Consider the following 13,927-nt stretch of genomic DNA (forward strand, 5'->3'; position numbering starts at 1 on the left):
TTTCAGAAGAAGATTTTTGAAGAAAGCAGTCAACCAGTCAAATGTAGTTAATAGGTCACTAAGATGAGGATGAGAACATGCCCTTTGGTTTGGGCAAGAGGCAGATCATTGATGTGCGTTATAAATAAGGTTTGTTTCACTGAAGTGTTGAAGAAACGCTAATTGGCACAGGTCAGGAAGAAAAAGAGGAAGGTGCAGAAGTTCAGACAGTGACTACATCCAGGGAGGGCAGACAGACATAATATATCTAGGGCTTCCATGTTCTCACACTGAAGAGGCTGGCAGAAAGTACATTTCATGACAATGCGATCAAGCAGAGGACAGAGTCCATGAGCACAGATGCATAAAACTTGGGAAATTTGATGGTGGAAAGCTAAGAGGCTATATTCTTTGTACTAAGAGAAAAAAAAAAACAGAGAAAAAAAACAAAGGATTCATCAAAGACTATTATAAAAAGATTGCAAATTAAATGATAGGGCCCAAATTATTAATTTAGATAATAGGCCAGAATGAGTTAAATACTTCTGCTAATACTTGTTTTTTTTTTTTTTTTTTTTTTTTTGGTTTGGATTTAAACTGCTCTACACAAGCTTGCTGTCTATAAAGGCAATGCTTTACATAAAGTAGCATCGAACTGTTAAAAACAAAATGGTGAATAATGGATAATCATACTAATGCAAACAAACAGGAAGCTGGAATGTCAACAATGTCCTCCTAATAATTTTACATCTTGTTTGGGGCTTGAGACAAGGATAACCAAAAGAAAGTATTAAACTTGCTGGACCTCAATCTCCCATGATATAGTGGAATCCACATGGGGTGGGCTTGCTAAGACAGTGGGGGTGAAAGGTCATATAGGACTTAGTTCTTGCCAGTGGCAGTCACTGCCCTACTTGATTTGGGATTCCAGAGAACCTGAAACCTGGGTCACAAAGGACACTCCCTGCTCTGACTTTGGGACTCTGGAGTTGTAAAATGTATATGGTAAGAAGTAGTCAGAGTTGGGATGTGTTTGGGAGGTAAAATTTAAAAGAAATATGCATATATTTGTAATATCAAACCCAGGACAAACTTTATTTTTCATTGTACATTCATGAAACATTAATGAAAATTAAAAATAATGAAATTCCCAGGAAGGATCTTTATGGATTCCTGAAAGTAGCAATTTATAAGCACTGACACAGACATTGATGCAATCATCAATGACAACAACAAAATCTAACCCTTTGGAAAGTGGAAAATAAAATATCCAATTTAAAGCAAGCATTAAAAAGGAATTAAAATTCAATTATAATCCCCTTAGAAATAATAATGTTTGGAAAGTAATAAATCTCAATCCATGCCATGTGGTAAATATTGTACTCAGACATAAAATTTATAGCCTTAAATGTTTTTATTAATAAAAAATAAAGAAGAAAGGTAAATGACATGAAATAACCTTAAGAAGCTAGAGGAGATAAATAGCCAAATGGAAGGAAAAGGAAGGAATTAATGAAGATAGATGCTTAAATTAGTGAATAAAGAACAATAAATTTAATAAATGAGTTCCAGTGTTCCAAGGAATTAGAAGAACCACTAACACAGATCTAAAGTACATGAAAATGGACACTGCTGTGAGAATCAGAGCACCCCAGTGAAGGAACTGATGATGTGAGCTGTATTTTAACATGGCCCCAGGACAGTCCAAGACTCCATGTACCTCCCTACCCCACTCACGGTCCTGAGGCCATAATGCATCTAACTTCCCAGAATCTTAGGTACTGTACCAAGAAGGAAGAAGAAGGGGTTGAGCCTTGAGGAGACAGAATTTTGAACAAGAATAGTCCATGTTTATATCACTGAATTGGAAGGAGAAATTCCTAGATTGAACTTAATTTTTAACCTGGAAATAAATAGTGAAAATAAAACCTGAAAGATCAAATTATTTCATTGAACAATAGGAACCAGGAAACTAAATTAAATTCAGATATATAGAACTAAATTTGGTTTTCATACCTGAGTTAAAAAGTCCATGAGCATCATACCCACCACAGATATGAGACTAAGTGTTCAACTTCTATAGTTATGAAGAAAATCCAATATGCTATTTATGAAAGTCATAATTGCCTTCCCCACTAGCTCATGAGCTCCATCAGGGCAGGTTTTTGTTCAACGTTGTAGGTGAGATGTATGGAAGATAGGGGTGCTCAGTAAGTGTATGCTGAAAGAAGGAAAGAAATCAGGTGAGAAAGAGGGACAGACAGGAGGAGGCAGGGAGGGGAAGAAAGGGAGGGAAGGAGAGAGAGGGAGAAGTAGGGGGGATGGGGAGGCAAGTGGGTTTGTTGGTTTTGTGGAATACCATTTGGAAAACATGGATTGTGTTTTCTGAGGTCCTTTGCCCTATAAATATTTATGTTGGAACTCGCACATGTGTGTAACACCCAAGGGAATTTGGGGTGGAGATACAGAACTGGAGTTCAGAGTACTGGAATTCCTACTTAAGCATCTGGGGTAATGGCAGGAGTTAAAGCTTTAAACCTTGACAACCACAAATTATGGGTTGCACCCCGATGACATTTACAGTGGTGGGGCCATCACAGGCTGTATCTGCTTCTCTTAACTTCCATATTCTCATCCCCTTTCACAAATTTTCTTCTCTTCTTTTAAGCTTATTCATCTCCATTTCTGAAAAAAAATCCCTAAATCATAACCACATGTCATCACTTTATGTGCTTTCCTCCTTCCTTCCCTCTTTCCCAACCTTTTCCCCCTCGTCATTCAGCTTCTCCTTGCTCTTTTCTTGAACAAATATTTATAGCAAATCAACTCTGTTGCCATTCCTGTTCTGTTCCTCCTCATCTAAACATTCTTAACTTTATCTCCATCCCTCCTAAAAATGGGGCTCATAGCAGAAGTACTACTCCACACATGTTTGGCGAGCCTATACAGTGGGGCAGTCATAGTTCTGGACTCAACTATTAGGTCTTTATTAATCTAGGGAAAAGTAACTTGCATTGAGAAAGACCATTCTGTTTTCATCTCAGGATGTGCTCACAACCATTAGAACCCTCTTAGACGTTTGCCAGGGGTCAGATTGTTCTCATTCTGGACTCACAGGACTAAACACTTTTGCCAGTATATTTAGACAACCTGTTTATCCCTGCTACAGTTCATCCTGTAGCTTTCAGTCTCTCTGAAATCACTGAAAACCTTTGCAATCTTTCAGTTTATTTGCCAAATTACAGAATGATGTGAGAATTGAGTTTGGTAGCCTGATAAAACAAGGATGAGGAGGTTTGGAATATTTTACACATTTCGTTCCATCATGGATGCCATTAGTTCTCTTTTTTTATTATTATTATTATTTTTGTTTTATTTTATAAACATATATTTTTATCCCCAGGGGTACAGGTCTGCGAATCGCCAGGTTTACACACTTCACAGCACTCACCATAGCACATACCCTCCCCAATATCCATAACCCCACCCCCCCCACCAACCCCCCTCCCCCCATCAACCCTCAGTTTGTTTTGTGAGATTAAGAGTCACTTATGGTTTCTCGCCCTCCCAATCCCATCTTGTTTCATTTATTCTTCTCCTACCCCCTCAACCCCCCATGTTGCATCTCCTCTCCCTCATATCAGGGAGATCATATGATAGTTGTCTTTCTCCGATTGACTTATTTCGCTAAGCATGATACCCTCTAGTTCCATCCACGTCGTCGCAAATGGCAAGATTTCATTTCTTTTGATGGCTGCATAGTATTCCATTGTGTATATATACCACCTCTTCTTTATCCATTCGTCTGTTGATGGACATCTAGGTTCTTTCCATAGTTTGGCTATTGTAGACATTGCTGCTATAAACATTCAGGTGCACGTGCCCCTTCGGATCACTACGTTTGTATCTTTAGGGTAAATACCCAGCAGTGCAATTGCTGGGTCATAGGGTAGTTCTATTTTCAACATTTTGAGGAACCTCCATGCTGTTTTCCAGAGTGGTTGCACCAGCTTGCATTCCCACCAACAGTGTAGGAGGGTGCCCCTTTCTCCGCATCCTCGCCAGCATCTGTCATTTCCTGACTTGTTAATTTTAGCCATTCTGACTGGTGTGAGGTGATATCTCATGGTGGTTTTGATTTGTATTTCCCTGATGCCGAGTGATATGGAGCACTTTTTCTTTTTCTTTTTTTTTTTTTTTTTTAAAGATTTTATTTATTTATTTGACAGAGAGAGATCACAAGTAGGCAGAGGCAGGCAGAGAGAGAGGAGGAAGCAGGCTCCCTGCTGAGCAGAGAGCCCGATGCGGGGCTCGATCCCAGGACCCTGAGATCATGACCTGAGCCGAAGGCAGCGGCTTAACCCACTGAGCCACCCAGGCGCCCCTGGAGCACTTTTTCATGTGTCTGTTGGCCATCTGGATGTCTTCTTTGCAGAAATGTCTGTTCATGTCCTCTGCCCATTTCTTGATTGGATTATTTGTTCTTTGGGTGTTGAGTTTGCTAAGTTCTTTATAGATTTTGGACACTAGCCCTTTATCTGGTATGTCATTTGCAAATATCTTCTCCCATTCTGTCAGTTGTCTTTTGGTTTTGTTAACTGTTTCCTTTGCTGTGCAAAAGCTTTTGATCTTGATAAAATCCCAAAAGTTCATCTTTGCCCTTGCTTCCCTTGCCTTTGGTGATGTTCCTAGGAAGATGTTGCTGCGGCTGACGTCGAAGAGGTTGCTGCCTGTGTTCTCCTCGAGGATTTTGATGGATTCCTTTCTCACATTGAGATCCTTCATCCATTTTGAGTCTATTTTTGTGTGTGGTGTAAGGAAATGATCCAATTTCATTTTTCTGCATGTGGCTGTCCAATTTTCCCAACACCATTTATTGAAGAGGCTGTCTTTGTTCCATTGGACATTCTTTCCTGCTTTGTCGAAGATGAGTTGACCATAGAGTTGAGGGTCCATTTCTGGGCTCTCTATTCTGTTCCATTGATCTATGTGTCTGTTTTTGTGCCAGTACCATGCTGTCTTGATGATGACAGCTTTGTAATAGAGCTTGAAGTCCGGAATTGTGATGCCACCAACTTTGGCTTTCTTTTTCAATATTCCTTTGGCTATTCGAGGTCTTTTCTGGTTCCATATAAATTTTAGGATTATTTGTTCCATTTCTTTGAAAAAAATGGATGGTACTTTGATAGGAATTGCATGAAATGTGTAGATTGCTTTAGGTAGCATAGACATTTTCACAATATTTATTCTTCCAATCCAGGAGCATGGAACATTTTTCCATTTCTTTGTGTCTTCCTGAATTTCTTTCATGAGTACTTTATAGTTTTCTGAGTATAGATTCTTAGTCTCTTTGGTTAGGTTTATTCCTAGGTATCTTATAGTTTTGGGTGCAATTGTAAATGGGATGGACTCCTTAATTTCTCTTTCTTCTGTCTTGTTGTTGGTGTAGAGAAATGCAACTGATTTCTGTGCATTGATTTTATATCCTGCCTCCCATTAGTTTTCTAATGTATTTGTGGAAACTCAAGGCTTTCGAAGGGACTGCTTGGGCCACAGTGAGGCAGGAGAGGCTAAAGATAGGTCTTCTGCTCATCCCCCATGAGACCATCCCTGATTCCAGCTTTGTGTACTTCAGCATTCAGCACAAGATATAATGTAGAAAAAGACAACAGACTGCACCAAGTGAATTTTACAATGCTCTCCCTCTTATTTACATTTAAATATCCAAGTCCCAGGTCCCATCTGTGTCTGTCTTATCTTGCAAGTGCGTCTTCTCTTTTCTGGCATTAATCTCCTATTGATTGTCTGCTGCTCTACCCACTCCAGCCTCTCTTGCAACTGTGGTTTCTTTCTCTGAGCATCTTCCTCTCAACCTAAAAACTGTATAGTCTACACTAACCTGGCATGTCCCAAGGTTGCCTCTCCTTCCTTACCCCCTTGCTCTGTGCCCCCAACTCTATGTCTTCTCTTCATCCAAGGGCACCACATCTATTTCCCGATGCTCATTGTCCTGATTGCTCTGCAGCATCTCTTGAAATATATAAGTGATGAATCACTAAATTTTACTTCTAAAGCCAATATTACACTATATGTTAATCAACTTTAATTTAAATAAAAACTTGGGGAAAAAAATCTAGCTACCAGCCCTGCTGTCCTGCAGCTAGATCTTTCTTGAAACTACTCCTATCCCACAACCTACATGCACATGGATTACTACTGCAATGGTCCATGTTTCAATGCCATCAAAGTTACTTGAATGCTTTATGAATTTAGGACATATTCACATAAACTAACCCAATCAAACTTATGATTTTGAACATTCACCTATAATGTATTAAATAGAATCATATAAAAGTTGTCATTTTATAGACCAAAAATGTACTATAGTTTTTTTTAAAGATTCCACCCATTTATTTGACAGACAGAGATCACAAGTAGGCAGAGAGGCAGGCAGAGAGAATGGAGGAAGTAGGCTCCCTGCTGAGCAGAGAGCCGGATATGGGGCTCGATCCCAGAACCCTGAGATCGATCCCAGGACCCTGAGATCATGACTTGAGCTGAACGCAGAGGCTTTAACCCACTGAGCCACCCAGGCACCCCCAAAAATGTACTATAGTTTTGTAAGATGTTACCAGTGATACTAGCAAGGGTAATGATATGGTTAAAGGGTCCATAGAATCCTTTTGTATTATTTCTCACAACAACAGGTTGTGAGAAATGTATTTTTTCAAGAATAATTTTGGTTACAAATGATCAAATAATTTCACATGATACAACCTAATAGCACCCAAAACTGTTAAAAAACAAATGAAGTTTTTCTCCTTGTGGATTTTTCCATGTGCTATAAAGTGCTAATTCAGAAAGCCTGACTTTATGAATTCTAAATAATTTATAAAGATAGAGAATTTTTCTAGCAATAATTAAACCTGATTGCACAATAATTGAGTTTAACCATTTAGCAGGAGCACTGCATTTACTCAGTGCCAAATTCTTTTAACAAAGAGCTTCCTGAAAGGATTTTCATTTTGTTTATAGATGTGTTTTCCCCATGTATTACATAATTTGTAGGACACAAGACTCAAATGTCAATTGCATGACTTTAGGCTTGGTTTTGGATGAAAGAATCTGACCAATTTGCTTTTATTTACTTATTATTTTAAATTTAAAGATTAAAAAGTTGACTGTGGATTGGGTCAAGCCATGGATCAAACATTAAATGCATTTCTAGATTACAGGTTCTCATTAAGATCATATTATCTGGCCACACATACCTTTCCTGCAACTCCACCCTCCAGAGTATCCCAAACCATTCTTAGACACTTTCAACTGCTAGAAATTTGCTTTATTCCTCATAATAAGGTAGAATTTATCTCTATGAAACTTTAATTTGCTAGTATTAATTCTACTGCTTGAGTGAAAGAAAGTTCAGAACATTCTCCATATCAAACATAATCATACGCAGCCACCCTGTTCCCTTCATTTTAACTCTTTTCCAAGTCCAAGGCCTCCTAAATTCCCAATCCTATTCTGTGTGGCATGACATTCAGTTTCTTCTCATTTTCCTCTCTCTCCTGTGATGAGTTCCCATCTGTGTTTATTCAGTTAAAAATGCAGAGCCTAGAGTCCCAGCTGTGGTCTAAGCAGTCCACTGGCCCCTCCATTTGCCACCAGATATAACTGATGAAGACTGAGATGATCATACCTGATATTGTTGGCTTTAACACCCAAACTTCCAAATCTAACTATAAACCAAAATCACCTCCCACTTTTCCCTCCTCTCCTCCACTTTCAGACTGATTATGAACTTTCGATAGTCAAAAAATGATCAATAATAAGAAAAAACAACTTGGTCCAAACCTGAAGGTCATCAGTAGATCTTAAGTCCTTCCTCACTTCAAGGAATATTGCAAACACAGGGAGTTAAACAGGACACATTAGACCTGAACCATTCCATTTATCTTCTATGATTTTCAGGTTCAGATTTCTGATAAGTAGAGAGATTTAAAAAGAAAAAAAAAAAAACCCTTTGAAGAAAACAGTTTAGTCAGTGACCAGCATGACTGGAAGATGATAGAGATCATTCCTGAGTCTTTTCCATGGTGAGGGGAATGCCAGCCTTTCTCTCGAATTATAGAGTGAGACAAACAGTTCTTACTATTTCCAGACAAACAATGAGGCAAATACTGGAACAAGTTAAGGTTCCTAAGTAACTACATTATAGAGACAAAAGGACACTAAGTGAGGTGATGAGCCAGGCAGCTCCGGCAAGGCCATTGGGTGCTAGATGCCCTGGGGCACTGCCCACCCACACCTGCCCAGTAGGCTTCCAGATGTTGCCTGGTAAGGTGGGACCCGACTACAGCTCTGGGACTTTCCATTTCTGAACAAGGAATTCCAGTCTCACATATTCTCTGGGGGTACAAGGACCCATGCAGCCCTGCTCTTCCACAGGTTCCCTTTTCACATTACATGCTCCCTAAAGTCCTCACCCCAAGCTTCACTATCTAACCAACCCCATCTCTGGAAAGTTTAGACTTAACTTTCAGTTAAGTAACATTTGGAAAACATTAAAATACAAGCCATGTCTGGGGACTTGAATTCTAAGAAAAGCATTCCTCTTTTTTCAGCAGGTGGCACTGTTGCAGTAAGGCTGTGTTTCTTCTGGTGACAGACAAGAGGTAGTAACAAGTCTAAACCATATAACATATTTAATTCAAGCATCACATTTAAAAAATAGTAATAATCGCCTTAACCAAATGATGGAATGATTTTTACCCAAAAGTGGAACAAACCAACTTCATGTGTCTCCTGGTAAGATGCACTGGGACATGTTATCTTATGTGGTATTTTTGTCAGAAATGCATACCTCAATCTAATCCTGAGGAAACATCAGACAAACCTAAAGTGAGGGACATTTTGCTCAATAACTGGCTAGTACTTGTCAGGAAGATAGAGAATGGTTAGGGTGTAGCTCCAGATTAAATGGAACTAAAAGACACAATAACCAAAAGTCATGAATGATTCCTGATTGGATCCTGGGCCAAGAAAATTAAAATGCTGTACAGGGCACTGCCAATTATTAGAACAACTGACAAAATCTGAATGTGAATTATTCCAATCATAGGACTATCTCTATCTATAGATAGAGAAAAACCCTGATTCTTAAGTCATGCACCCTGAAGTAGCTGGAGCAACAAGTGTCATAAAATCATGTCTTCAACTTATTGTCAAATGTTTGGGGAAAAAAACATATAGTTTTGTATATTTTGTATATATTGAAACTATATCAAAATAAATTATGAAAAAAGTTACATTTTCCTACCTTCTTACTAAACTTCTCTGAATTAATAAAGCTTGCATACCTAAAGCCAGCCCCACTGAGAATAACCCTCATGTCAGTATTTCATGAAGTATGTGAATTGTTTTCCTTACTTACTGTTTCCCTCTGTGTTTTCCTTTTCCTGGTCATCAGTATCTTCAGGGCCAGCCTCTGGGATGTGGTTTGTTTAATGATGTTATCCACTTCAAAATCTCTTACTCTTTAAATACTTTTTGTCAACTCATCTCCAGGAATAAGTATATGTTCAGTTTACTTAAACCTGAGAACATGTTTGTAAAACATTAGCAGAATATATAAAATCATAGAATGAATCTTAGAATGTGAGCACCAAAGAAATTCAGAAGTTATCCTACAAATACTGTCCCATCCCATCCCATCCCATCCCACCTCTTGGTTGGTGAACTAAAGGAAGACAATAGAACCACAATAACTTATTCACGTTTACAATGTCACTAAGATGCAGATCCAGGCAAAGTGTCCCAGTTCCTGTTCTGGGTCCTCTATGTTGTCCCTTCTTTTGTTACTCATACTAGGGACATAGAAGAGATACAAAGTCAGATGTCAAGGACATGAAGCCACAGAACAACACACTGCAATTCTTATTTCATGACAAGAAATCTGAAATATTCTACTATGCTAAAATAAACATATGTGGGACACCTGGGTGGCTTAGTCAGTTAAGCATCCAACTCTTGATCTCAACTCAGGTCTTGACTTCAGGGTCTTGAGTTCAAGCTCTTGAACTCAAGCATTGGGCTAAAAAAAAATAAAATAAAATAAAACAATAAACATATGCAAAAATTTACTAAATATGCAATCTTAAAAACAGCACTCTTAGAAGACAATTCATATTCTTTTTTAAAAAGATTTTATTTATTTATCTGATAGGCAGAGATCACAAGTAGGCAGAGAGGCAGGCAGAGAGAGAGGGGAAGCAGACTCCCTGCTGAGCAGAGAGCCCGATGTGGTGCTCCTTCCCAGGACCCTAAGATCATGACCTGAGCCAAAGGCAGAGGCTTTAACTCACTGAGCCACCCAGGTGCCACAACAATTCATATTCTTCAGGGTAACTGGAAAGTGCACCTTCAGGTGTCCCAGGACTGGAAGATCATTGCTCTGTTCTGCTCTACAAGTTCTCAGAAATGCTAGGAGGCCCTGGGACAATATAACCAATAGAATAGGAGTTCAACCAAATGGCTCAATCTGTAGAAATTCTCTTTATGGGGCATAATGCTAAGCACCTCCTGAATTTCCATTGCACCAGCAAGACTACCCCAGGCTACTAACAAAGCCAAGATTTTCAGTGCTTAGAGGCACTGCCTGTGTGGCATTTTCAGGTGTTTGTGTGACCAAGAATGGAAGGAAGAGCCTCTTCTGGAACAACTGACTTTGTATCTAAAATGCCTGTCATCACCACACACATGCACGTATGGACGCATGTATGTATACACACACACACACACACACACACACACACACACCTGAGCTGTGTTCTCCTGTCTCTGTTCTATGTTTTTGAGAGCATAGAGCTTGTCAGGCCCAGCATGTTGGAAGCCCAGAGGCATTTCCCCTGCTAATCTCTAGGCAAATATTTTCTCTGCTCTGCTGACTTCATGGTGAGTTACTGGCCTTGCACTTCTGTGATGAATTGGAGTAAGCCCACTTGGGTGGCAAGGGCATCGTGCTTTCCATCAGCAGGGAGCCTTTCCATCGACTGTGATGGGGTCTGCCCTGGGCTCCTTCTCCCTGTACCAGCCTTCCAGATGAGAAAGAACAAAGTGCTTCTGCTACCTTCAAGGAAAACTAGGCAAGGACCATGGCAGGAGGGCAGTCAGTAGAATGCATGATCTCCATTCATGGATCGGAGAGGGTTGATGCTCCAGGCTGGTTCTCCAGGCATGATCTTCTTACCCATTCCCTGCCTGCCTCTTAAATTATGGTTATAAGAGATAGGAAGCTGCTGGCCCATCATTGTTTCTGCAATTACTCTTGGTCTTTGTGGCTAGCTCACTCACTGAGTTAGACCAACCAGGTTTCTGAACTGGAGCACCTCACACTTTGGCTACTTGTGTGTTTTGATTAAGTTCTGTGTCTGAAATGGTCCTGGATTTTCTCTTTGAAATGCCTCTACACACACACACAGACAAACACAGACACACAGACACACAGACACACACACACACCTCTATTCTGCCTCTGCTCTCCACCCCTCCTGGGTTACTAACTGACTGAGATTCTCATTGCTTCCTTGGGCTCCCAAAGCCATCCTACCTTCCTGCCACTAGGGAGCATATTTTACAATGCCAATCAAATGTTCTTTCAGGTCTTCTGGTAAGCAATCTTGCTTTCACCATTAGCAACATTTTGTTAAAGCAAAGGCGTAGTTTAATCTGGCATTGGCAACATCTGTTTCTACCATAGCACTCCACAGGTACCAACCTGAATTCACATTGTATATAGCAAATGGGGGAGGGGGCATGGGGAGCTGGTGCCACGGGTTTGCAAGACCCAAAAGTGCGAGAGACAGTGTCTCAAATTGGGCAACCCCCAAAGCACCCTGAAATGAGGAGTTGGGAATAGGTAGTTGATTTGAGAAGTGATCCGTTATCCGTACTTGGCAAATTGGAAAGAACAACAGGGAGGGAGAACATGCAAATAAAGAGGGTGTTAATCTTGGGGCACCTGATGTTTCAGTTAGTTAAGCATCCAACTCTTAGTTTTGGCTTAGGTCATGATCTCATGGGTCGTGAGATTGAGTCCTGAGTCTGGCTCTGTGCTCAATAGGGAATCTGCTTGAAGATTCTCTCCCTCTGCCCTCACCCCCACTTGTGCATGTGTGCACTCTCCCTGAAATACATAAATCTTAAAAAAAATCATGTTAATTAGAGTGCTGCTGCTATGAGCAGGTGGACTTCAAACCACCCCACCCTCCAAGGACAGGTCATACCTCAGAATGAGAAGAACACAATTCTGTTGTCCCACCAGGAGGCTTCACAGAAGCTGGGGAGTTTACCCCCAACTCCCAACTATTAGTGGTTTAGGGTTGCTCCAAGGCTGAGGGGACATTAACTTGTCCTGTCCATAAATCAGTGGACAACTTGATGGTGGCAGGGAAGAAAAGTCAAGAAAGGCAGAAGAACAGAGTTCCTCGTCTGGGTTTTGCTTCCCAAGTGAGGGCCTGAAGAAGGGACAAGATCCAGAGCTCTTCTGACTCCTTTGGCATGATACAAAATCAGCAGAATTTAAAAAGGCTTCCAGTGGTATTTAGATAGATGAGCTAGTGAGAGTCCTCACAGAGCCTCCAAGCACCCCAGTGATTCTATTAAAGGCCAGTCGCTTCTCCGTGTGGTTGAAGACAGGCAGGTGGAACTGATGGAGATGAAGTGCAAGAGGCCTTAAAAACAGGAAGCTAGAGCAAAGCTAGACTCATGCAGGAGGACTGACGTGACCGTGGGGCAGTAGGCATATTGCTGGGTGCTGCTAGAAGGGATGCTGATGAGTGAAGGTACAAACAGGCACTGTTGCTCAGCAACTGCCATGGACAGGTGTTTGCCATTGTCCAGGTCCTCACCTACTACTCCTGGTAACCAATGCCGTGTAAGTGTCTTAGAATTTAAACACAATCCCAGCGAGAGAGGCAGAGATGGGAGACAAGAGGACTGAATCAATGGAGATTACCCACAATTAGTTGAGATTAAGTTCTTGTTACTTGATGAAATGAGGCACCAGACAAAAATTAAATTTAGTAATAGAAAAATTAAGTTCTCTTTTTTCTTCATACCTGGATTTGGGACCTAAAAAATTCATTCCTACTATACCTGGAGTAGTCCTAGTTCCTTTCTTTTGGTCCTCAATGTTAACAGATCAAGTACATTTGGATTTTTTGAGTTCGAATTGGGTTTGCAGTTAGGGTGGATGCCCCCACCAGTGGACCCTGAGGCAATGATATGAGTGCCAGTACTTAATTTGGAAGAGATCCCTGAAACCACTCATGAAGCAGTATGGAAATGAAACAGGGAAGGGAAGGTAGCCAATAAAGGGTGTGGATCCATCCTGTTTCTACATTAATCCTGCTGAAGACCTCTGGGAGACTGTGTCAAATGTGCCCCAGCATTGCCAAAGCCATCAGTCACATCAGCAAATCCACCAGTTCCCATTAGGTACTAGATGAGGGCTGCTCCTGGCAGATAGACATGAACTTTCCAGCCTTTCTGGCCTGCTCCAAGCATTGGCTAAGAAGCTGTGGGTCAGAAAAATCTCTCAGGCAGATTTACAGTGCTTGAGGTAAGAAGCCAGCAATGATGCAGAAGGAGCATGTGTCAAGAGATTGTGGATGGGGCACTGGTAGCATCAACACTAGTAAGGCTAAGCCATATCCAATTACAATCATGGAACACATAGAGATCACCCCCTGGATGTCATATCATCAGTTTACTCAAGGTGTATTTTTCCCCCACCTTCAGATTCAATGTGGCAAAATGAGGGGAGGGGGAGAAATCTCCAGCAGGATAACAAACCCCAATCCACTTTGCATGGTCTTACAAGCCATTTTCTTCCCCCAGTGGACCATGTAGCCAGGTGACAGATGTCAGAGTGAGAAATGATGCT

Source organism: Lutra lutra, chromosome 9 (assembly GCF_902655055.1).
Source record: "Lutra lutra chromosome 9, mLutLut1.2, whole genome shotgun sequence".
Taxonomy (NCBI): domain Eukaryota; kingdom Metazoa; phylum Chordata; class Mammalia; order Carnivora; family Mustelidae; genus Lutra; species Lutra lutra.